Genomic DNA, 25,895 nt, shown 5'->3' on the forward strand with positions numbered 1-25,895 from the left:
AAGATATCACACCAATTTACGTTATTTATAGCCAGGTTTATGACGTCATAATTTGCATCCCGAAAATTGTAGGAAATCCTATTATTTTGTATTAAGGGGAGCTTATCAAAAAACTCTAAAGAAACAATAAGGGGATTATGATGCTTATCAGAATAACAGATCGGAGTCTTACATTCAGGGAGATTAGATATCAAATTTTCGTCTACATTCGTCTTATTGAATATGCAATTAATTTGCTTAATATTAAGGCTAAAAAGACTATCAATAAAGTTTATTTCATGCGAACGAGTAACGTTGGTTGGGGTAAGGCGCCCCGAGTTTTGAAAGCATGTCCAGTTAATGCCAGGGAGATTGAAGTCGCCAAGAATACAAAGATTACAATTTCCATTACTTTCATAGATGTGTGTGATATTCTCTATGTGATAGTTATATAACTCATCTGAACTGTTAGGTGGGACATATGATACACAGATAAATAAGGAGCCGAACGAGCCAACAACGCGCACACGTAATTGGTCAATTAAAGTATCGTGGTTGAGCAATTAAAAAAATTACGACCTTAAACTACGCCTTAAAGGAATTAGTACACCACCCCCTTTGAAGTGGCCAGTTTTCTCAGCATCACGGTCTTTCCTATACGTCTGGAAAATGTTGGGATCAAAGTATTCTCCACTGAAGAAATTACTGTTAAGCCAAGTTTCCACAAAGATATATATGTCATAATCCATACGTGAAGAACAAAGAAAGACTTCTTTAGCTTTTGTGCGCCTTCCACCCATATTCTGGATGTATATATTCAGAGTTTTGCATGTATATTCGGCATTAGACTGTATAACACTATTTGGAACTTCCTTGGTTAGCTTCTGGTTGAAAATATCGAAAGAATCGAAAGGGCCGCACAATGATATCAGACGGCCACACATTTGTATTTAAGATGTTGTTGTAGAGGGAAGATATCACACCAATCCTACAGTTCACGCTCCGAAGACTCTCAAGTGGAGTTCCTTTTTCTACTAATTTGTTGCACGTAAGGTGTGTACTATCGATCTTTGCATGTTTAGATACATGCCCAATAAGGTTTTCCTCAGATACAGACGGTTTAAAGGAGGAAATGTGCAACCATTTCTTCTTAATGACTACCTCGAGATCTGTATTATTATTACGCCCATGAACAATGTTTATGCATTTGGGCCTATTTAAATTTCGGGCAGCAGCCCAATCGCCACCATCTTCATTACCGGCCGCAATAGCATCATCCGATTTATCAGCACTTCGTTTATGTATGTTGCCATGTATAGCATTCATACCACTTGTAGTTGACATTGAACTAACAGCATCCGGCCTGCCAGATGAAGATTTAACAGCAGCAGAATTATAAGAATCATCGGTGTTGATTTTCGCAACAGCACCAGCAGGAGACCTAACAGAGCGATTGCCATTAGATTGCACGGAATTAGTGCCAGCAGCGGCAGCAGCAGCGCAGCTCATATCGAGTGAAGATGTATTAGCAGCAACACCAGCATTAGCAGTACACGGGGTTGATGGCTTCGTGGTGGTAGTAGTAACAGCAGGTAAATTGGCAGTGCAATCTGCGACAGTATTTGTATCCATGAGGCCGCCAACTTGACGCACAGTATTAGAGCCATGCGAACTAGCATTAGTATTAATATTAGTATTAGTATTAGACAACAAAACAGCATCAGCGAACGACGAGGAAGATGGTCTAGTAGAAGCAGTGCTAAGAGAGATAGCAGGTGTAGATTGAAGAGCAACAGATGACAGCGATGTAGGCGCAGTAACAGAGGTGTATGTGCTATCGTTAGTTACAAGAGTATCGACCGCTGTAGCGATTGTCAGAGCAGAATACAAACGAGAGGGAGAGATACCGTTAACGTTACTCCCAAACTGTGCCCTTGGCGAATTAAATGGATGAGGGACAGCGGAAAACTCAAAAACACCAGGCGAGGAACAATAGTAGTTTTTGTTGTAAGAAATATTAGCAGCAGTTTTTCTGGCATTGAATTCCGCAGCCATCATATCAGCATTCACAGCGTTCAGGCTATTTGCACTCGAGTTGTTGTTGGTCGAATGCAAGGAGATTATTAGATCTTTTATTGCATAAAATTGTTTCGATAAATCTTTGAATTTAGCATCAAAAGTGTTTGAAATAAGATCAATACTAAGCATCCAGAGCTTTAATGAGTTTCTCTGGCATGACAACACACTCATCACAAAGATATAACAGGTTACGTTTAGTTTTTACCAAATTGAAATCATATTCAGAAACGTCTTTGCAGCAAACACGATGAAAAGTTTTTTTTACAAAATCCATTACACGGCAGCAGATTAGCATCAGATCTTGAAAAGGCTTTAGTACATTTTCCGCAAAAGTTCTCCATTACGAAAGAAAAGATAATAAAATAACAGAGCGAATTAAAAGCGCGTCTGCACACACCAAACGCTTGCTTGCGAATAGATATAGGTATAGATATAGATAATAATAGATTGGCGCTTACACATATGTTAGGGCTTGGCCGAACATTTCCTCCGATTTTGTCGCGTGCGCGTTGATGGTGTCACACAAAGGGGAGGACTCACAGTTTTATAAGGCATTCACATTGAGCCACTAACTCGTGTTTATGGGCCATTTTGGGGTTTAAGCCTTAACTCTACTCTTAAACTCTGAGTTTACCATACAAAATTTCGTTAAACTCTCCTTAAACACCACTTTTATTTTGAGTTTATGCGAATGCAACCCTTTTTTTGACCCGATTCGGTTTTTGTCTTTGATAATCCAAACTTGCAACCAACTTGCCGACAGTTAGTCTGTTCCCGTACTGCAGGATTTAATCAGAATTAGTCCGAAGTCGTTCTGTGCACGTAAGTCTCGAATATCAACCATCTAGCGATGCAAAAACCAAAAATGTGGCTCGACAGAACTTTTTGTGCTGATTTCAACCCTACCAAAATTACCTGGCGAAATTAAAATATAAAAAAGATATCAATGGTTAAAGTTAAATTTTCTGATTTTTTTAATATTAATATCTTCTGAACAACATAACCTATTAAAAAACTAATGACGTCAAAATAAAGGTAGTTAATTTTTCTTTCGTGTATGTATATAATTTATATGCCTTTTTATATTTTTAGTCCAGAAATACTAAAAAAACGAAATAAAATAAAAATATATATTTTTAAATGTAGTTTATATAAAATTAGTTCTAAAACTGGTTATAGTATATACCTTGCATAAAAGGCATTTAAATTATGTTGAAACTAGCATCAATAATTTTTTAATCGGTTAACTAGTTTCCGATATATTAAACACATAAAAATAGTTAAGTTGAACTTTAACCTCTTTTATTGGCTTTGGTTTTTATTTGCATCAAATAATTTTGGTATGGTTGAAATTAGCGTAAAAAGTTCTATCGACCCTTATTACTTGTTTTTTTACAGCTAAACGGTTGGTATTCTAGACTTATCAATCAGCAATCAGCAATCAGACTAAGACTTTAGAGTATCCCAGAGTTGTGTATACTCGAATATAATGGTTTTGAAGCTCCAATACCAGTGTTTTATACCTATGAATGGTAAGTAGTGTATTAAGGGCATTCGATATTGCTATCAAACGAAAGCTAGTGAAGAGTTGTTAACTAGATGAACACTCTCGAAAATTGTCATACCTTTACACAAAAGCCCTTTTAACTAGCTGCCGTTTGATATGTCCTTAATACGTTACTTACCTTTCATAGCTATATATATTTTTAATAGGTGGCAACTCTTAAAAACACGAACATATTAATTACGTATAAAAACTCTTTCGCTTGATGCCCATATTGCGATATTTTACTGAGTATCATATTTCAAACAATAGATTTATAATTAGGTGGCAAACCTTTTAAAAAATTAAACCCAAAGCACTTCTCTTGGTCTACACTAGGGATGCCAATCCCGAGATCCCGGGATCCGGGTGTTTTTGACGCCCCGGAAATGCCGGGATTTGCTTGCATTAATCCCGGGATCCCGAAAATTTTGAAATATCGAATTGATAGTAAGAATTTGTTTATGAATTTTGAAGTATGATTTTTGAAAAATGTCGTTTTGACTGCAATTAACAAAAAGCTTGAAACTGTACTTTTAAATTGCAGTCTGAGCCGATTTCAATGAATTTACTCATAGCGTCGCTAATGTAAACGAAACAGAGAGTTTTAAGGAAAAGTTAGATAATTTTTTAGATCAATCTACTCAAAACTTCCTCAAATCGAAAAACGAGAAACGTGCTGGTAAAAGAAGTTCAAATATTTTGTAATGGAGGAGATAGGGGTCATCATCTTCAAATGGGTTATGTCTACCTTTTGGCAGTTCAGCCTAAAAGTGTTGATGCCGAAATATGTTTTTCATCAGTAAATTTGTATGTAAAAACTGCAGGTCAAGCTTTGAAGACTCCGCTTTGAATGCTTTGCTGCTCTTATGAAAACATTTTAAGTGCAATAATAACAACACCGATTATGAGATCCGTTTGACTCGTACACCCTCAAAATTTCTAGTAAATATCGAAAAAAATGGCAAAAAATTCTCCATTCGCCATTTCTTTATAGAGTAGAATAAACATTTAGAGAAATTGTTTTTGTATATTTTTGTTTTATGTTTTTTAATTAATCGTTACTTTCAAAAGTACCTGGTATTTAAATTATTATTTGTGATGTATACGTTCCTCAAGCACATGGTTGCAACAAGTTGCACTCTACGGCAAAAATAATTTTTTTTTTCTTAAAAATTAAATTTTTTTTTTAAATTCATTAAAAATCCAAAACGGAAAAAAGTGTCACGTAAAGTCACATAACCTATGAACAAAATGATACATACATCATGAAATTTAATATTTTATACAAAAAATATTTTTTTTCTTAATACATTTATTTTTACCGGCAAAACTGTTGATTATGTAGAAAAACGTTATATGAACAGATTAAAGGAATTGTAATTTTTAATTTTTTTAAATTTGTTTGAGCAAAATCGGACTAGTGGTTCTCGAGTTATGTCAAAAAAAGACCACCAAAGGTGACAATTTCCCCTATATGATAGTTACTAACTTCAAATCGATATATCTCGATTCCTAGACGTGACCCAGCGAAACGCCGGACTTGTTTTTGACCGATATAACATTTCCCGTTGGTTTCATCCCACGTATAAATTGTTTTTGACCGATAAACATTTCCCGTTAGTTTCATCCCATCCCGATTTTGACTGTCGCATAGTGTTATATTTTAGTGTTAATATCATCAGTGAAGTGTAATTTTTGATTTTCTTTCCTCAACGTTTAGGACATTGTGATTTTAAATAATATCAACAAAATTTTTGTGAAAATCACACTTGCTTATATGTATGTACATATATTAGAGTGGTTCAAAAAAATTTTTTTTTTGAAATTCATAAACGCTCCCTCAAATTATTGTTATTTGTGATAGAAATAGAGAAACGTGTTTTTTATTGAAAAAAAACAGCTTTTTTTAGAGGTCGCGCTGGTCGGTGTTTTATAAAAACGCTGATGTTCTCGCGCGACCCTAAAAAAACTTTTTTTCGAAATAATAAAAACGTGTCCCTTTTTTTATCACAAATAACAATATGCTGATGTAGCGTTTATGAATTTCCAAAAAGAGTGTTTTTATGAACCACTCTAATGTATATGTATCAAATACATATCAGCAACAACCCTCATTATATAATAAATAATGTAATAAACTAATTTCTGCATTTAGATCTAAGCAAATGTGGTGGAATATGGTTATTAATAATAATAATAATAGATTGGCGCTTACGCATATGTTAGTCCTGGTTATTAGTTATTAGTTTGTATAAATGTATAATTGATTCAGAGGTGTTTTCTTTATATAAATTAAAATTAATCACAATGTTTAATTTCTCCAAAAACAAACCTTGGAAGGTACACATTAATTAATTAATATGTATTTTTTTTTTCAAACTGGTTTTCCTTTTTTTATTCCAAAACGGAACGAAATCGAAACCGAAACCGAAAATAATTTTGAAGAACAAAACCAAAACCGAAACCGGAACGTTATTTAGCACCGGTTTCATTCCTTGGTTTATTTCAAGGATTGTTCGATATTCTCAAATCATAGAAATCTGCGCTGGTCGTTTATCTTTTTTAATATTCGTTTTCTCCAGTTGAGTTAAATTAGTTTTCGTCTATGATCCGACAAAGGCACGACCTTCACCCATCTGTTTAATGGATGAAATCTTTTTTCTATGAAATTTAACGTGGTAATAAATATTTTGCGAGTGGCTGGCTGGTTGGCTGGCCAGGATATTTTTAATTAAATATTCAAAAATTATTTTTGTTTTAATTCTGTACACATTTGTTTAATGAAAAAATTATATACCCATCGAAAGTATTAAGCCTTTAGAATGTGGAAACGTTGAGTGGTCTATTTTTTCCTGGCCTACCTATCGGTTTGGCAGGTATGAACAGGTAGATAATATTAGTAGTTTTCTTTCATCTGATTAACACATTCTAAAGGCTTTATGCTTTCGATTGTTTTATATGTATGTAATTTGTTCATTAAACAAAAGAGTGCGAAATTAAAAAAATAATAATAATTTGTGAATATTTAATTAAAAATATCCGGGCCAGGATTTTTTCAGCCAACAAACTCACGGAATATTTCCTAACACGTAAAATTTCATACAAAGTAGATTTCATCAATTAAACAGCGCGACCTCTAAACATTTTTTTTTAATAAAAAAAACGTCTCTTTTTTTATCACAAATAACAATATTCTGATGTAGCGTTTATGAATTTCCAAAAAGAGTGTTTTTATGAGCCACCCTAATGAATAGGTATGTATCAAATACCTATGAGCCACAACCCTTATTATATAAAAAAATAATGTAATAAACTAATTTCTGCGTTTAGATCTAAGCAAATGTGGTAGAATATGGTTATTAGTTTGTATAATTGATTCAGAGGTGTTTTCTTTATATAAATTAAAATTAATCACAATGTTTAATTTCACCAAAAAGCAAACTTGGAAGGTACATATTAATTAATAAATATTTTTTTTGTCAAACTGGTTTTAATTTTTTTATTCCAAAACCGAAATCGGAACGAAATCGAAACCGAAACCGAAAATAATTTTGAAGAACGAAATCAAAACCGAAACCGGAACGTTATTTTGTACCGGTTTCAGTCCTTGGTTTATTTCAAGGATTGCTTGATATTCTCAAATCATAGAAATCTGCGCTGGTCGTTTAATTTATTTAATACTCGTTTTCTCCAGTTTAGATAAATTATTTTTAGTCTAAGATCCGACAAAGGCACGACCTTCACCCATCTGTATAATGGATGAAATCTTTTTTATATGAAATGTAACGTGGTAATGAATATTTTGCGAGTGGCTGGCTGGTTGGCTGGCCAGGATATTTTTAATTAAATATTCAAAAATTATTTTTGTTTTAATTCTGTACACATTTGTTTAATGAAAAAATTATATACTTATCGAAAGTATTAAGCCTTTAGAATGTGAAATCCATGATACAAAAAAGAAGGTAGTTTCAATAAACAACTTTTGACGGATAATAAAATTTTTTGAAGTTTCATAATTTGTGAGTATTATCAACGGCCTTGCCACTTTGATAATTTTAAAACAATAAATCGGAGTATTTATTTTCCCATATTTATACCAATGTAATAACATTTCAAATCAAAAACCATTATCAGTACTTGGTACTGTTAAAGGAGACTTCATCGTAATGGTTCTTTTCATTTTGTAATAAAAACCACGCGCGCATTTTTCTGTTTTTTTTTAATGCAATCTTGCGATTTAAAAATCAAATTCTAAAGAATGTTCTTCCCAAATAAAACCTTTTGATATTTAGGTTCAAATTTGCTTTTAAATTTCTAATCAGATTTTGCAAAAAATTAGGCTTTTAGCATCATTAAATTTCACAAATTTTTAATTTATGCAAAACACCTGAAGTCGGCTTGAACAGACCGCCCTCCGATAAACAGCTAACAGATCGTCGTTTAAAGTACAAAACCGTGTATCAACAAAATGCACAACTGCGTATGTGAGGTTGCATAAATTATTTAGAAGAGAGTAAAAACACCCACATTTCAAAATGGTTCTCTTTTTTACAAAGAAATCGCATTTCAGGACGAATGGATAAGGGTTGAGCCAAGAGCTTGTGTGATCAAATCCAATTTTTGGAGAAAAATGTCAGTTACGCGGTTTTGCAGTTACACTTTCTTCATGCGTTCTGAAACCTTGTCGTCAACCCCATTTGCGAAATCATTTAGCCGGCATAATTTTCTAGTTCATCATATTCCACTTCTTTGAATGTACTGATAAAATCTTCTGCTTAAAAAAATATATTTCTTCTAGTAATCAGGTAGCATGAATTTGATGAAATGTCATAATTTTATTAAAAGTCAAATGGTTAGCAACAACAACGAATGTCATTAAATGAAACTACCTTCTTTTTCGTATCATGGTGAAAACGTTGTTTTTTTCCTGGCCTACCTATCGGGTTGGCAGGTATGAACAGGTAGATAATATTAGTAGTTTTCTTTCATCTGATTAACACATTATAAAGGCTTTATGCTTTCGATTGTTTTATATGTATGTAATTTGTTCATTAAACAAATGAGGTCAAAATTAAAAAAATAATAATAATTTGTGAATATTTAATTAAAAATATCCGGGCCAGGATTTTTTCAGCCAACAAACTCGCGGAATATTTCCTAACACGTAAAATTTCATACAAAGTAAATTTCATCCATTAAACAGATGGGTGAAAGTCTTGCCTTTGTCGGATCTCCTACTATTTGGATCTCTTAAATAACACCAATGCTTTCCCGTGGAGACAAACCATTGGTTTAAAATTTTTGTATCCAAGCAGAAATGCAAATGAAGTTACAGGTTTGTAAAAACCAAATCTCTTTTTATGTTGTTATTTGTAAATAATTCTTTAGTTCGGCGAATAAACAAACGCAAAAGAAATGGTAAAGAAAAATTAATTGCGAAAAATTGTCTTAAGCAGTCCGAAGTTCTTAAGAAATTTGCCACGCTTTCTATTATGGTTTACTGAAGTTTGTTTGTGAAGAGTACAAGCCACCCTTATTTTCACCAAAAATATATGTATGCCCGTTCCGTTATTTCGTAAGGAAAAAGTGAGACAGCAGACTCTAAAATATCAGGTTTCAAAACTCCTTGGACCCAACTTCTCACACACATCAAAGAATAGCAATTAATTTCTTACCCGTTTTCTTAAAACGTCCGTACTTAGCTTTATTCACTGAAATAAGCAAAATAAGCATGATCGTTGAAATTAAGCTTGGAAACCCTGAATAAGCAAAATAAGCAATTCCAAGCAAAAGCTAGAACTTTTCGGCCCTGGTTATACTAATATTAATACACATATGTGTATGTTGTGACATTCTATGTGTATGTTCTAACATTCATGTATGTGTATTAATGTATTGTTTTCAGAGGAGGAAGCATCGAAAGCCTTAACCCCGTCAGTGTGGAACTTTAATCGCAATAAACAGCCTACCGTCCTGTACCGTATCCCCCGGTACTACCGTTAAGTATTGCGTCGGGAGGCGGTGTGAGCGCTAGGCTCAACGTCTGTTACTGTCTTGTTTAGTCTTGGTGCAGTGAGTTGAAAGTTGCACCTTCTAGACCCCCGTGGAGTTTATATTATACCTATGTACGCCACTCATGTCGGGTCCGCTACCCCCACCCACCTTCCCTTATGTCGAGGTCACATGCGTACGTATACATATTTTGCCACAGGCCAAGTTCGTAGAACATTGCGGCGCTTGTTTTCTTCCTCACGTAGCAGCTTATGTATCTTCGCAATTATGTCGCAGACCACGCATTCTCGGAGGTGAGCACGATGTTCACGATATTTTGCGGAAGCGGCGTTGTGTTTGTCAGATCCGCTATTTCTATTCTAAGGGCGTTGAAGCGCGGGCAGTTGAAGACCACGTGGCACGCATCTTCTGCTACGTTAAATATTGGGCAAAGCGGCGAGTTTTCGTATCCAAATCGGTGGAGGTAGCTTCGATATACGCCGTGGCCTGTCAACTGGAAATATACTTCTCCATGCGTACGATTCACCCATTTCACAAGGTTCGGAATCAGGGTGTACATTAGGGTAGTCCAAAAATAATAAATTCGGAATTGTAATGCTCTCACCCATCTTCCCCATATAAAATACATGGAAAACTTTGGGCGCTTTGAGCGAACTCTAACCATTTTTTGATTGCAAAATAACAAAAATACGGGTATACTATTTTTCGGTATAGAACAATCCTAGGGGAGGAGAGCATAAAAATTCCGACTTTACTTTTTCCCATGCATTTGTGGACCACCCTAGTGTACATCCATCTTCCCTTGGTGCTTCTGTCCTATCTCACTTGCCATTTTCAACTGAAAATATACTTCTCCATGCGTACAGTTCACCCATTTTACAAGGTTTGGAATCAGGGTGTATGTCCATCTTCCCTTGGTGCTTCTGTCCCATCTCTCTTGCCATTTTCGAAAGGATACGGCCCTTTCCTCTTTATTAGAAGCGGCTTCAGTATCTGTTTCTGTGCTGCTTTCCTTTCGCATTGAGATATGCGCGGATTCATCAGCCTGAATCGAAATCGGTACCATACCAGCAACCACCATTGCCACTTGCGCTGATGTCGTCTAATACGCAGAAGCAACTTTGAGTGTGCACAGTCTCTGTAAGGCACTGCAGTGTTTCCGGTTCGACCCACACTGGTGATGCGTATAGAAGAGTGGAGGCAATCACTCTCCTAAGTACACTCCGTCTGCTGCTCCTTGGTCCAGCGATATTTGGGAGCATTCTGCTGAGAGAACTGTACATTTTGAAGGCTTTATTGGAAATGTATTCTGTGTGTGCGCCAAAGTTTAGTCTATCGTCTAGTAACACTCCCAAGTAGCGTATCTGTCTATTTGATAGTATTAGGTGCCTGCCCACCGTGAAAGAAGCTTTTTCTGCCTTCTGTCTTCTCCTCGCAAATATAATAATGCTAACAACTGTGGGAAACTGTAACCGGAGGACCCCGTCGTACATTATGTTCCAAAATGTTGGACTTAATACTGAGCCTGGCGGCACTCCTGCTGTTATCGTATCCCTTTGTTATCCTATTTTTGTGTGCTCGCTTTCACTGAGATAGCTTCGTATGATATTAAAGAGATACGCGGGAATGCCTAACCTCGTAAAGGCTTTGAGTTTCAGTTCCCAATTTGATGAGTTGAAAGCGTTTTTAACGTCTAGCGTCACTATAGCGCAGTATTTCTTGTTTCCTCCTTTCCAACGCTTGCCTGCGACTGATTTAGATGCAATAGAAACCGCTCTATTTACTGCCGCTATCGTAGACATCTTCTTGCGAAAACAAAATTGCAGTTGCGATAGACCGTTGTCACTTTCGGTAATGCTGAGTAAGCGATTGTGGATGATCCTCTCCAGAATCTTCCCCATGGTGTCTAGAAGGTAAATAGGGCGGAAGGAAGCGGGTGAACGCAAATGGATTCATGGTTTCGGAAGCAGCACCAGTTTCTGCACTTTGTACCTATCGGAGAATCAGCCTTGCCCAAGACATCTCTGCATCACTCGCGCGAACAGCACCGGGTTTTCTTGAATGGATATTTTCAGTGCTACGTTTTGCATCCCATCCGGACCGAGAGATTTGTTGTTGCCAATCACGCTGGACGCCGCTAAGATGTTACCTCTTCTACGTCGTTGGAATTAATTGGCCGCGGCGGCAGATTTACTGTCTTGCGGTGAGGAAACAGGGTCCGAATAATTTTTCCTAGCAATAAAGGGCATTTGGGTTTTAATGGTTTGCTGATTTTGGACATCACGACTCTATGTGCGCCTCCCAAAGAGTTGGTATCCGCTTGCTCACAAAGCTGTTTGAATGCTGCTATTGTACTTCGTCGAATTTCATTTTCTAGCATTTTACGCAAAATTTTATATTCTTTGTGACAACGTTCATAGCCCGAATCATGTCTACGCCTTTGGCATCGCCATCTAGCGAGCAGGCATTTCGCCCTGAGGTCTTCGATGGTTTCATTCCACCAGTAAAGAGGTTTGCGCTTGAACCCAGCGCTTTTTCTAGACATAGCTGAGTCGCAGGATTTTCGTATAGTTGACGGAATATCCACAGCTTCCCTTAGAGAAGAAGAGTTTTCCTTTACCATGCCGGCATATTCTTTGTATACAAGCCTAAACAGGTTCTCATCAAGTGTCGATGAGTTCCGGCCTATACATTGAGCTTGGTGCGGCGAATCTCGCGCTTTCACTGTGAGTATAGAGGTCGCTATAACACCATTTTGCTCGCCTGGCTAGGGAATTGCTGCTAAAACTCTTACAAAATGTGCTGCTACTTCCTTGGTTAAGAAATACAAAGTCCAATACGGCGATGGTTTCAAGGAATGCTACGCCCCTTTTGTTTGTTTTCTAGCTTCCCCACTCAGTAGACGATACCGTCCAGGAGGTCCTGAAACTCAGCTTGCGTCCAACTTGGGGGAGTGTAACAGCTACAGTCGTTAAAGCCTCTAATTTTTGCCACATTAAGCCGATATTTACATCTGGAGAGTACACTTTTTTTAAGGGATGACTGCCGCAGGCCCAGATATACGTATATGTAATTGGAAAGATGACCTCTTTTTTTACATTTTTCAAAAATCACAGCGATTCCAATGTGAATGAATTTAAGTTCCTTAGTTTTTAACCGACTTCAAAAAAGGAGAAGATTATCAATTCGTCGGAATATTTTTTTTTTGTATGTATGCTACCGCATAACTTTGGACCACGTTAGCCGATTTCTATAATTCTTTATTTTTATAGGAAAATTTCATGTTTTAAGTTATACAGCGGATTAAGTTTATAAATAACCATATTTTTCGTCAATGTTATTGTGGCTTGTTAACATTTTATTTTTAATATTTTTATTGAGCTTTGTACCACGATTGTTTATTAGGAAAAATTGAAAAAGCAACAAAGTCTAAGCGGTAGAAGTTATAGCACTATTTCGGAGATCACCACATCTCCTCATCAGACTTCTTTTTNATAAACCATATTTTTCATTGGCAAATCGACATATGCTTAGCTGTTACCAATACGACAGGGGCGCAGGTTTGCCATTTGTCAAAAAACTGAAGTAGGCAACCCTTACTACTGAACGGAGACACATGTCACATATTTATTGTTAACTAGCTGGCTGCAGTTGCGCGAGGCTTCGGCATGCCCGTCAAAATATGCAAAAAAGTCACAAACTTAGTATTTTAGACTCTACTGTAGCCCAACTTATTAGGTAACATTTACAACTCGTTTCACCAAATCAATTTAACTCAGAAGTGATTATTTACGACTTCAGTCCATTTAAATTAGAACTAACCCAGATATGCCTAAAGATAAGTTACGTAAAAAATTATTGGTATTCTTGAAAATTTGTAGATTTAACGGTAAGGTAAAAGATTTTTATTAAATAACATTATTTAATGTTTTATTTGGCTTCTTCTTCTTTATTGGCGCTGTAACCGCCTGTGTGAGTCCAAAACAGCACGCCAGTCATTTCTCTCTTGACACCAATTGGAAATGCCAAGAGAAGCCAAGTTCTTCTCCACCTGGTCTTTTAAACGCAGAGGAGTCCTTCCTCTTCCTCTGTTACCAGCATCGCGGCCCGCGTTGAATACTTTCAGAGCAGGAGCGTTTCTGTCCAATTGAACGACAAGGCAAGCCAGCGGAGCAGCTCAATTTTAATTCGCTGCACTATGTCTAGATCGTTGTAAAGCTCATACAGTTCATCGTTAAATCGTCTGCGGTATTTGACATCGCCAAAGCGTAAGGGTTTTTAAATCTTTCGCGGAATCTTTCTCTCGAAAACTCCAAGATGCGCTTCATCAGATGTTTTCATTGTCCATGCCTCTGCGCCATACACCAGCACAGGCATGATGTATTAAGTGTGATCTCTCAACGACGAGATTGCCGACTCAGTCCAAAGTAGCACTTGTTGGCAAGAGTGATTCTCCGTTGAATATCAAGGCTGACATTATTATTGATGTTAATGCTGGTTCCCAAATAAACGAAGTTGTCTACTTTTTTAAAGTTGTAACTGTCAACAATGACGTGTGCGCCAAGAAGCGTATGCTCTGACTGTTTGTGTGATGACAGGAGATACTTCGTTTTGCCCTTGTTGTCCACCAGACCCATTCGCTTTGCTTCTCTATCTAATCCCGAGAAAGCAGAAAAGACGTAGCCCTTGTTTTTACCGATTATCAATATCGTCGGCATACGCCAGCAATTGTACGCTTTTGTAAAGTATTGTCCCTGAGCGGTTCAGTTCTGTGGCCCTTATTATCTTCTCCAACATCAGGTTAAAGAAATCATACGAAAGGGAGTCCTTGTCTGAAACCTCGGTTGGTATCAAACTGCTCGGAGAGGTCCTTCCAAATTCTGACAGAGCTGATGGTATTGCCCAACGTCATTTTACATAGTCGTATTAGTTTCGTGTGAATACCTGATCTATGGCAGATTTGCCAGGTCTAAAGCCACACTGATAAGCATTTCTGTAAGTTCGTTGACGGTGGGCGTCAGTCTTTCACACAATACACTCGATAAAGCCTTGTAACCTAAGGCTGATCCCGCGAAAGTTGGTGTGTATGGCGGGATCGCCTTTCTTGTGAATTGGGCAGAGCACACTTAAATTCCAGTCCTCGGGCATGCGCTCATCTGACCATATTCTGCATAAGAGCTGATGCATGCACCTTATGCTCGTCTGGCAGGCCGTCAGCTCCAGGAGATTTGTTGTTTTTCAGCCGCGCAATCGCTATTCGTACCTCGTCATAGTCAGGCATGGGACATCGACTCCATCGTCATCGACTGGGGCTCGGGTTCGTCTTCTCCACTACTCCAACTACTTTCAGTGCTGGTGCCATTCAAAAGGGTGGAAAAGTGTTCCCTCCATTATTTAGTACGTTGCACATCAGTCTCCAGGTCGGCGTGGTTGTTCTTACAGGAGTTCACCCTGTAGCCCGTTTTGGTATCTTTGCGATATGAAATATATCGCAAAATGCAACCCTTCTGCGTAGCTATCGTAAGGTAGTGTTGCTGTAAGTGTTTTGTAAATGTATTTTCGGTATACCAGCTCTAAATGTAGTGATATTTTCTTAATAATTACCAATAATTTCTTAATTTTATTAATGTCATCTTGCAGAAAAAACTAGAAGTGGAAAAATGACAAAAATTCAGAAAGTAAAGCTAATGGATTTAATGAGAAACAACAAGAAGGTGGCAATGAGAAAATTTGTCGGTCCCAACAGCGCCTCGCTCAGCCGCAATGTGTGGAAGCCGTTGCTATTGAGCTCAACGCAGCTGGAGGAGCTTGCAAAACAGCCGAGCAGTGGAAAAGGTATGTATATGAATGTATTTTAAAAAAGGTATGATGAAATCATAACATATCTTTTTTGTAGAATTGGGCTGACTGGAAGTGCGCTGTAAAAAACAGCAGGCAGAAATTAAAAGGTTTCAAAACAGAACCGGCAATTTGCCTGCGAGCGAAAGACTTACACCGCTAGAAAAAATTGACTCTGAAATTCTACAGTTCTTTCCGTCAGCAATGGGAGAGGCAGATGGCAGAATAAAAGAAGAGGACTTTATAGAAGTAATCAGGGCTATCACAGAATCCATCGTAGCTTCGCTTTTCGTGAAATCTACCAAAAAGCTATCACATAATCCGAATGGCTACGAACGTTAATTCGAAGTCCGTAGAAAGCCTTCCCTGAATCCGTTCGTAATGAAGATTCGTGCAGATAATATGCGACGAGTTTATGTTGTCGGCGCAAAATTTTAAATCACTGAATCTTAAAAATAATGGAAAAAGGCTGCATTATTGTTAATAATAAATATTTATCTTACACCAAATTTCTTATACACCCCTATTCTGCAACACTTTCGTATTCGCATTTTGCTACGAATCGTAGAAATGGTATGCTGCAATCCGAATCGTATCTTCGAACTTTCGAAATTCGTAACAAAGGCATGCCTAAAAACGAACGAATGAGAAATTGACAGCTTTTTTGGGTAATTTTGTACGAAAACTATTCTGTGTCGATGCGAGATAAAAATTAAGCAAAAAGATGTAATCGATGTGTTGTTAGTGGTGTTCTTTTAAACAGATAAATTTGCATTTCGCATAAACGCATACTTTTATCCAGCGCTTTATACGAACGAAAAAAAAGAATGTTTGTTGTCCCCTTTCGAGAAACTTGGCTACGGCTTAGTTATTTGTATAATCATTTTGGGTTGTTGTATCCAAACGTATCACCCGAATCTTAAAACTTTAACGTACGTGCAGTAAAAGGATTAAACTTTAACTAAAATTTCCGAGCTCTAGTTTATTAATAAATTCGGTTTTAACCATGCAGTTGTTTTGTAAATTTCTATGTGGGTTCTGCACAAAGTTCCAGTGGATGGCGTAGCCGGAGTTATATGCACAATAAATGGTTTATAGCTTTCACAGTAAAAGAGGGGGTTCCGCCCTCTTCTCCGGCAACACGGAAAAGAGAATTCTCATTAGTAAGGCTTATAATCCCTAAGCGCGGCCGAAGGCAGAAGCAAGCGCAACTAGGTTTTGGACCTAACTAAATTCATGTTTTCAATGGCTTGAAAGAAGCCGTTATTGCGTTAACTGGATTGAGTGCCAGTTCTTCAGGCATAGGAGCAGTTATAGCTTGTGGCTCAGCAATTCAACCAGAAGCTGACATTTATGCGTCCATGGCTACTATGCCCGACAGCTCCGCATACCTTTGTGAATCATGGCGCTCTTACTCTTATAATTGCAAATGCATCAGAATCCATAATTTTCCTCCAAATGTGTAAAATGAAGCAATTTTACTATAAGCAGGCACATGATGATGTTTTTTTAATTCCTTTCCACTTTGTTTTCCTTCATACAGCTGACTTCGAAAAACAACTCATAGCTGGCAATGCTGCACATTTTTCCGCAAGGGTTGCAGCATGTCGATTTTTCGTTTTTCGTAACGTAGCTACGAATTACGCAAATTCCGGTTCTAGAATAAGGGGATAGTTGATATAATTCCATATATTTGTGTAAACGAAGACGTAAAGTACCAATGCCATACATACATTCATCAGCTAGACGCTATTTAATGAATGAATATTTTTTATGAAGCGAGAAATAATAGTTTAACAATTTATTAGAAAAGAAACTTTATTACTTTAATGTCATTAAAATGAATTTAAAAAATATATTTTTTCGCTTTAAAAGAGTAAAATCTAAACTAAAAAACTACAATTTATTTAAAAAAATAAACAAAAATTTAAGAAAACAAGTAATCTTTAAGCAAAAAACAAAACCGACTTCAATTCCCATACAAATATTTATATATATATTTTCAAAAAATAAACAAAAATTTAATAAAACAAGTAATCTCTAAGCAAAAAACAAACCCGACTTCAATTCTCATACAAATAGATATATATATATACACATATATATATATATATATATATATATATATATATATATATATATATATATATATATATATATATATATATATATATCGTGCATTCCATGTCAACGGGGCCACCTAAATATCTCAAAAACGGGAATTCTCAGTTTTACCAAACTTTGCGCAGACTATCTTTGACATGTGTACTTTCATCTCAAATGTTTTCAGAATTACTACTTTTTTTAATTCAAAATGGTGGACCAAAATATCTCCGAAATTTTGGATACAAATTAGCAACTTTTAAATTAGAATCTCTAACATAATTTCGAATAATTTCGAGTATGCAGTTTTGTATACCATTAAATTTTAGTATAATAAAGTCTAAGTTTCAAGTTGCTAAAAATTTGATTTAATTTTTTAGAATATTTTTTTTGCTGACACGGTTTTCCATAAAAAAAAAAATTCGAACATACTTTGTATGGGAAAACTGCGTGGCACTTTTTTAGAAACTTGAAACGTGCACTTTGTTACACTAAAATTGTATGGGCTACAAGACTGCATACTCGAAATTATTCTAGAAAATCTAGTTAAAACATTATAGTGTTGCTTATTGGCCGTTTAGTATAATTCAATAATTTATTTTTGAGCTACAGGCCGTATGTTAAATAAAACATTAAATGTTTTTTTCCTTATTTACTTTTTATTTTTATTTTGGTCGATATTTCGCCTTCAGTCTGAAGGCATCTTCAGGACTAAAAAAGGAAAACAATATTTTTACATCATCACAATATAAACCAACAAAAACATACATATGCACAAGTGCATTAAAACGACTTACACTATTAGCTTTGTCCGATCGACTAATCATATGTTAAAATGTATAATAACAAACAAGCACGAAGAAGATATTAAACATAAACAGGAAAACTAATAATTAAAATACAGTAATTGTAAACAAAAATTTTTATACAAACAACAAGTGCTGACCAGTAAGACTAAGAAATGTTTGTATGCCATCTCAGCAGAGCAATGTTGTCGTCCGAAGAAATCTTGGCAGCGGACGGACGATAAGTAAAACATGAACACACGATCACACGACACCTACACTGTAGGTTTGTTGTTGTGCGTTAGAACCAGGGATGAAAAATTGAAATTTCAGATTGTACCTAATATCATAAAATAAATGTACCTAAATGAGACAGATTGTACATAAAAAAAGTTACATCACTCATTTGTAGTTTTTTTATAAATTTTATTTAAAACATGAATACAAAGGATTGATGTACTTTAAACATGATTCGGTTTTTTTTTTTAACTGAGCCTATATCCATAGATTATAGTTTAATGGGAATCGGAGAAGCGTTGTTTTTGTCTAATTATGACTACTGAGAAATATTGGCGAAAAAGACAAAAAACACACTTTGCGAAGTATACTTCTTTATCCAGCAACAACAAAAAGTCTGGTAATTTATAATAATAATAATAGATTGGCGCTTACACATATGTTAGTGTTTGGCCGAGCTTTTCCTCCGATTTGTGGCGTGCGCCTAGATGTTGTCACACAAAGCGGAGGCACCTACAGTTTTACGCCGACTCCGAACTAGGGACACGAATTTCGATACGATACGATACCATATCGATACTTTTGGCATTCGATACCGATATTTTCTACTCGATAGTTTTAAAACGATATTTTTTGGAATCGAGTACCAGAACCCTAGTATCGTATCGAATGTCATAAACTCACATTCCAACACTGAGGAAAAAAAATTTAGAATTAAAAAAAACGTGCTAAATTAAAGAAATACGCATATGAAATAGCACCACCCTAACTCGTTTTAAATTTGAGTATATACGTTATAAAATATGTGGTTGTGAAGTGCACAGATGCTTTTTCGTAATTAAAAAGAACAAAAATTAATTTTATGTTCCGTCTGATGGGAATTGAACCCGGACCCTCTTGGACGCAACTAATTGTATCAAGCGTCTTTGCACACTCATCTACAGCCATACATGTAAAGGTGCTTTCAAATGTTGAGTTTGAATTAGGGTGGTCAGATATTATAATGACATAATCAGTACAGTAGGGATCAAAAATCAGTACAAAGCCATAAAAATCAGCTCATTTTTAAGCGTATTTTTTATTATTAACAATATAACAACCAAATAATAGCGCATTAATTAGCAAAAAATAATTAATAGACTTTTAAATACATATAGTATTATCAATATAAAAATTCATTACTTTAAAACAAATCAAAAGTATTACGTATGTATGTACAGCTGTGCTCACGAAAATAGTAGTAAAATTCATTGACAGGTTTTGAAAATTTTTTCTTTCCTTACTTAATTTAAATTTTTTATAAAAATATAGTTAATTCGATAACGAAAGACATGTGAGTTGGAGTCTCAAACTTTCTAGAAAATTCATAAAAATTGCAAAATAAAAAAAATTAGCCCATTCAGTTTCAGTAGAAGACGAGCTCGAGTCAGAATCTGTTTGCATATTTTAAGCTACAAATTTAAAACATATTTAGTTGGTGTACTTATTAAATACAACATTCACATTAAAATATTGACTAAAACGAATTTTCCAGTTCGAATGAAATTTAATAGTGTTAAATGTGTATGTGCAAGTAAAATTACAGTAGGTCGAACATCAAAAATCAAAGTAAATCTACATATATAATATCCAAGAGTCGGTAGTTTGCACGGTGGTAGCAGTAGTCGTCTTAAGGTTGAAATACTGACAGCCGATTTCTCAGTGGATGTTTATTTATAATCAAAACATTATCTCTTGTTGTCATCGTCTCAGTGTACTTAATGTATGATTAACTCAGCACCACCTTTCATAAGATTTATTAATGGCGAAACCAGCTTTTCCTGTAAATCCTGTAAAACCCGCAAATCGTGAAGTTGGGTTGGGTTGAATCCAAACAGTTTGTTATTTTGCGAAATCCTAGGAAACCAAACAATTGCAAGCTGACACATTTTTAATAATGCTTTAAATTTAATTAATGCTTTCAATCTGCTCACACGTATGAGTTGTCAAAAACCATTGTTTTGAACATGTAAACCTCAAGTGAATGTCAATTACACCAATTTACAGAAGTATTTATTAAATGTAAAAATCAGTACAAACTCAAAAAATCAGTAGATTTTGCGTACTGATTTCGGGCTTTTAAAAATCAGTACAATAGAAAAAAATCAGCACATGTACTGATTAAATCAGCGCATCTGGCCAACCTAGTTTGAATCAACATCACAGCGCGCGATTAGTGCATTATGTCATACCATGTATGTGTGTATGTGTTGTCACCGCTGTGCATGCTTTGTATACACCCTGTAGGGAAAATCTCTAGTTCTGAACTGGTGCGCTTCTAGTATATTTAGACCCAGTACTGGTTCGCGATAAATATCTTTTGTATGCAAGCAACTGGCGAATTTAAAATGACGATGTCCTAGGAAGTGTCAATTGCCCCCGCTGCATCCCTTTTTCGATAGTTCCGAACTACTCCTATATTCTATAGTTCCGAACCAGTTCTAAAATCGACAGACGAAAGAAAAAAGTGTCATGATTTTTCAATATTTTTGGTTCTTCTGTGTGTGCGATTTTAAGTTATTTTGAAAGAAATGTGTTTTCAATTTCAGCCGTAGCTGAGTTTGCAGAGGTGCTCGCTGTTACATTCCAGACGGTCCCAAGATGTTGAAATGTTAACACAAATTTTGGTTTTGTATTACCAAGCTATGAAAAAGCGAAGTGCAGTATAGAATCGTATTTGAACGAAAAGCCGCCGAACACATATCTATGTAAAGTAAACAAGCCCCCCGCTGCATCCCTTTTTCTATAGTTCCGAACTAGTTCTAAATTCGACAAATAAGATCTAGTTCGTTCTGCATCTCTTTTTCTATAGTTCCGAACCATTTCTAAATTCGTCACTTTAGATATAGATTTCTAGTGAAGAAACTGAAAAAAATTAGTTTTTTAAAAGTACCACTTTTCGCCGACTTTGGACTGGTGGGGATCTAGTTCCTATCGGACTATTTCCTTTTTGGCGATAAAGACCTAGTACGGAACTAGAAATTTGATTCACTAGTCCGCGGTTTCCCTGCTGGGCATATACTTTCTTAATTACATATGAAAAAGCATCCGAGACGTGCAAAACACCATCCGTGTAGTGAAAAATGCTTCATTTTAATACGGGAGTTTTTGAATTGAATGGAAAAATCCATTTTGTTAAGACTTTTCTCTTGATTTAAATACGAACATTTTTAAACGGTAATCAAATAAAAGTTTTTTATTCTTATAACGCGTTTTTTTTCTCAGTGAAGGATAATGTTATTAACAGCTCAACCTAATATTACCGGCGAGAGTTTTTCTACGCACGCACGCAAGTTTTTCTCATTTGATAAACCCAAATCAATTTGCGTGCGTGATTTCTCAGAGTTGCATTTCTGTCAAATTGGCAGAAGTTTGCTGAGAAAAATTTGAATTCATGCTCGCGCCAAAATGCCAGTTGAGCATAAACGTCAAATCGAAATGGCACGCAAGACAAATCTTGGAATTTGAGTTAGCTTTTTACGCTCGGATATAAGGTTGGCCTGTAACAATTCTTCCCGAAATAAATTGGGCTTTAAAGTGCAGAAAGTCCGGCACTTACACAATATGTTAGTGTTTGGCCGAACTTCTCCTCCGATTTGTCGCGTGGGCCTTAATGTTGTGGCCCAAAGGGGGTGCCTACAGTTTTATGTCGACTCTGAACGGCGATTGTATTTTATGGGAAGCTGTTTTTCATTTTCAAGGTTTGCGCACTTCTAACCACTACACCCCAGCGGCCTATATTCAGATAAATTTTTTGGATTTTGGTATCGATATTTGGAATATAGAGTCTTTTTATTCCGATATTAATGGGTACCCGATATTTTTAAAGCGATACTTTAAACGAGTACCATATCGATACTTTCGGTTCGAAATCGTGCCCTACTCCGAACGGCGATTGTATTTTTATGAGAAGCTATTTTTCATGGCAGAAATACCCTCGGAGGTTTGCCATTGCCTGCCGAGGGACGACCGCTGTCAAGAAAATTTTTTTTTCTATATTTTTGCGATGTTTCTTGGACCAGGGTTTGAACCCTGGTGCTGCGGAGTGGAAGCGCGCACTGCTTACCACTACACCACAGCGGCCGACATGCTAATTTATCCGATTCCTTTTAATAGGTGCAACAAGTCTAGAAAAATAATCTAATTGCCGTAAGTAACTTCGAAAGCATTTTAAATATATTTCCAGAAATCAAAAAGCGAATATGGGTCAATAATAATAATTGTACCTAAAATCTACTGACTGTACCTAATGTACCTTTAAGTCATCAAACGTCGGAAAAAGGTACAATTGTACCTACTTTTTCATCCCTGGTTAGAACTAAATTGCGATAAACGTGAGCGCAAAGGTCGGTGTCCGTTTTATTGTTCATCCTTTTGTGATTAGGGGTATTCATAATATGTAGCATCTCTAAAACATAGCGTTTAGTATAGATTTTCTCTTCTTGCAAGATTGCTACTTTATCAAAGTCAGGATAATATCCCGTATTCTGGCAATGAGATGACAAGGCTGTCTTATTGTCCGCCGAATTATTCCTCAACTTAATGTTTGATTTGTGAGCGGAAATCCTTGTCTTTAATTTCGATTTTGTTGTCCCCACATATACCATATCGCATACGTGGGACGCGTCGCCACTGCATGGTATTCTATAAATTACATCAGACTTCTCATTTATTGGAATTTTATCTTTGGTATTTGAGTAAACTTGTTTCAGGGTAATGTCATAAGTAAACGCTATGCGGAAATCGTCCTTGTGATATATTTTTGAGTATTTAATTCTCTCAGATAATCCTGGTACATATGTTGCCGATTTATACATTTGGTTGTTCCCGTCACTATTTGATTTCTCTTTACCGGTCTGGACATAGAAGTCGCGGATAAGCTTATTAATTAAGGAATGTGGGAATTCATTTTTCCGCAGGCATTGCCATTTCCTTCTTTCTTTGCCTTACCAATGACCAAGAAAGATTTTTCAATTTTTAAAATTATTGCAAATGGGGAAAGCTGCATACAGACGATTAAAGATAAAGAAAATCAGGAAATAGAAAGAAATAATCTGACGACATTAATAGGAGACCACCTCAATAAAATGACAATCACCATTAGAGATAGATTTATTCGTGATACCCTACATTCTACTAAGACGTTCCTAAAAAATAATGACCAACTTTTAATTCTCAATGCGGACAAAGGAAACGTAACTGTAATGATGGAAAAATCGGAATACGATATAAAGATGCAGAAAATAGTCAATGACATTTCGACATACAGGGTTTTGAAACGGGATACCACGAATAAATTACAAACTAAAAATAACGAAATTGTAGAGAAAATGTACACCAACAAAGTGATTGATTTAAAAGAAAGGAACAACCTAACTTGCAAAACGGCCAATCCCCCTAGAATTTACGGTCTGCCTAAGATTCACAAAGAAGGAATCCCACTAAGACCTATATGTTCGTCCATCAGTTCTCCGTCCTATAACCTTTGTAAATATGTTGTCCGCGTGCTCAAAAATGTAACAATGTCCTCCAAGTTTAATGTGAAAGACGCAGTCGAGTTTAAAGAAAAGATCGGAAAAACACATATTTACGACGATGAATGTCTTGTGTCGTTTGATGTCGTCTCGCTTTTTCCAAGCATACCCGTGGATTTAGCCATAGAGATAATAGATTCGAAGTGGAGTTCAATACAAGAATATACAACTCTAACCAAAGACCTTTTCTTAACCATATTGAAATTTTGCATTAAAGAGAATCGCTATTTCAGATATAACGACAAGATTTAAGAGAAAAAGTCAGGAATGCCTATGGGTTCCCCCGCTTCACCGGTTAAAGCAGACATAGTAATGGAGGAATTATTAATCAAATTTGAAAATGACGCCGAAAGCAAACCCCGATTACTAACTAAATATGTTGACGACATCTTTGCAATTGCTAAAACAGAAAATATTGACAAGATGCTTAACACACTAAACAATTACAACAAGAAAATAAAATTTACATTAGAAATAGAAAAAGATGGACAATTACCCTACCTGGACAACCTAATAATAAGGAATAATAACAAATTAACAGTTGACTGGTATAAGAAACCTACAGCATCAGGGAGGCTCATTAATTTTAACTCGAGACATGAGAAGAAAATAATTCGAAATACCGCCAAAAATTTTATAACAAGAGTCCTCACGATAAGTGACGAAAATTATCATAAGAAGAACATTGCCACTATCAAAGATATCCTGCGGAAAAATGAATTTCCACATTCCTTAATTAATAAGCTTATCCGCGACTTCTATGTCCAGACCGGTAAAGAGAAATCAAATAGTGACGGGAACAACCAAATGTATAAATCGGCAACATATGTACCAGGATTATCTGAGAGAATTAAATACTCAAAAATATATGACAAGGACAATTTCCGCATAGCGTTTACTTATGACAATACGCTGAAACAAGTTAACTCAAATACCAAAGATAAAATTCCAATAAATGAGAAGTCTGATGTAACTTATAGAATACCATGCAGTGGCGACGCGTCCCACGTATGCGATATGGTATATGTGGGGACAACAAAATCGAAATTAAAGACAAGGATTTCCGCTCACAAATCAAACATTAAGTTGAGGAATAATTCGGCGGACAATAAGACAGCCTTGTCATCTCATTGCCAGGATACGGGACATTATCCCGACTTTGATAAAGTAGCAATCTTGCAAGAAGAAAAAATCTATAATAAACGCTATGTTTTAGAGATGCTACATATTATGAACACCCCTAATCACAAAAGGATGAAATATAAAACGAACACCGACAATTGCGCTCACGTTTATCGCAATTTAGTTCTAACGCACAGCAACAAACCTACAGTGTAGGTGTCGTGTGATCGTGTGTTCATGTTTAACTCATCGTCCGTCTGCTGCCAAGATTTCTTCGGACAACAACATTGCTCTGCTGAGATGACATACAAACATTTCTTAGTCTTACTGTTCAGCACTTCATGTATTGTTATTTGTGTAAAAAATTTTGTTTACAATTACTGTATTTTAATTATTAGTTTTCCTGTTTATGTTTAATATCTTCTTCGTGCTTGTTTGTTATTTTACATTTTAACATATGATTAGTCGACCGGACAAAGCTAATAGTGTAAGTCGTTTTAATGCACTTGTGCATATGTATGTTTTTGTTGGTTTATATTGTGATGATGTAAAAATATTGTTTTCCTTTTTTAGTCCTGAAGATGCCTTCAGACTGAAGGCGAAATATCGACCAAAATAAAA

At 35.9% G+C, this 25,895-nt stretch overlaps 1 protein-coding gene and 1 long non-coding RNA gene across 2 annotated transcripts in view; both read right to left on the minus strand.

Annotated features, from left to right (window-relative positions):
• Positions 1-25,895, minus strand: part of nAChRbeta3 (nicotinic Acetylcholine Receptor beta3) — a 208,755-nt gene that overhangs the window by 78,759 nt on the left and 104,101 nt on the right. The window lies entirely within an intron of this gene.
• LOC108374448 (uncharacterized) overlaps positions 9,286-25,895 on the minus strand; it is a 22,668-nt gene continuing 6,058 nt past the window's right edge. The window contains exons 2-3 of the long non-coding RNA XR_001849044.1: positions 24,320-24,321; positions 9,286-9,422 (exon numbers count right to left, since the gene is read on the minus strand). This is a non-coding gene — a long non-coding RNA (uncharacterized LOC108374448). The remainder of the gene's footprint in view (positions 9,423-24,319; positions 24,322-25,895) is intronic.

Source organism: Rhagoletis zephyria, unplaced genomic scaffold (genome assembly GCF_001687245.7).
Source record: "Rhagoletis zephyria isolate East Lansing unplaced genomic scaffold, Rhagoletis_zephyria_1.1 Rzeph_scaffold_00088, whole genome shotgun sequence".
In the NCBI taxonomy this organism is placed as follows: Eukaryota; Metazoa; Arthropoda; class Insecta; order Diptera; family Tephritidae; genus Rhagoletis; species Rhagoletis zephyria.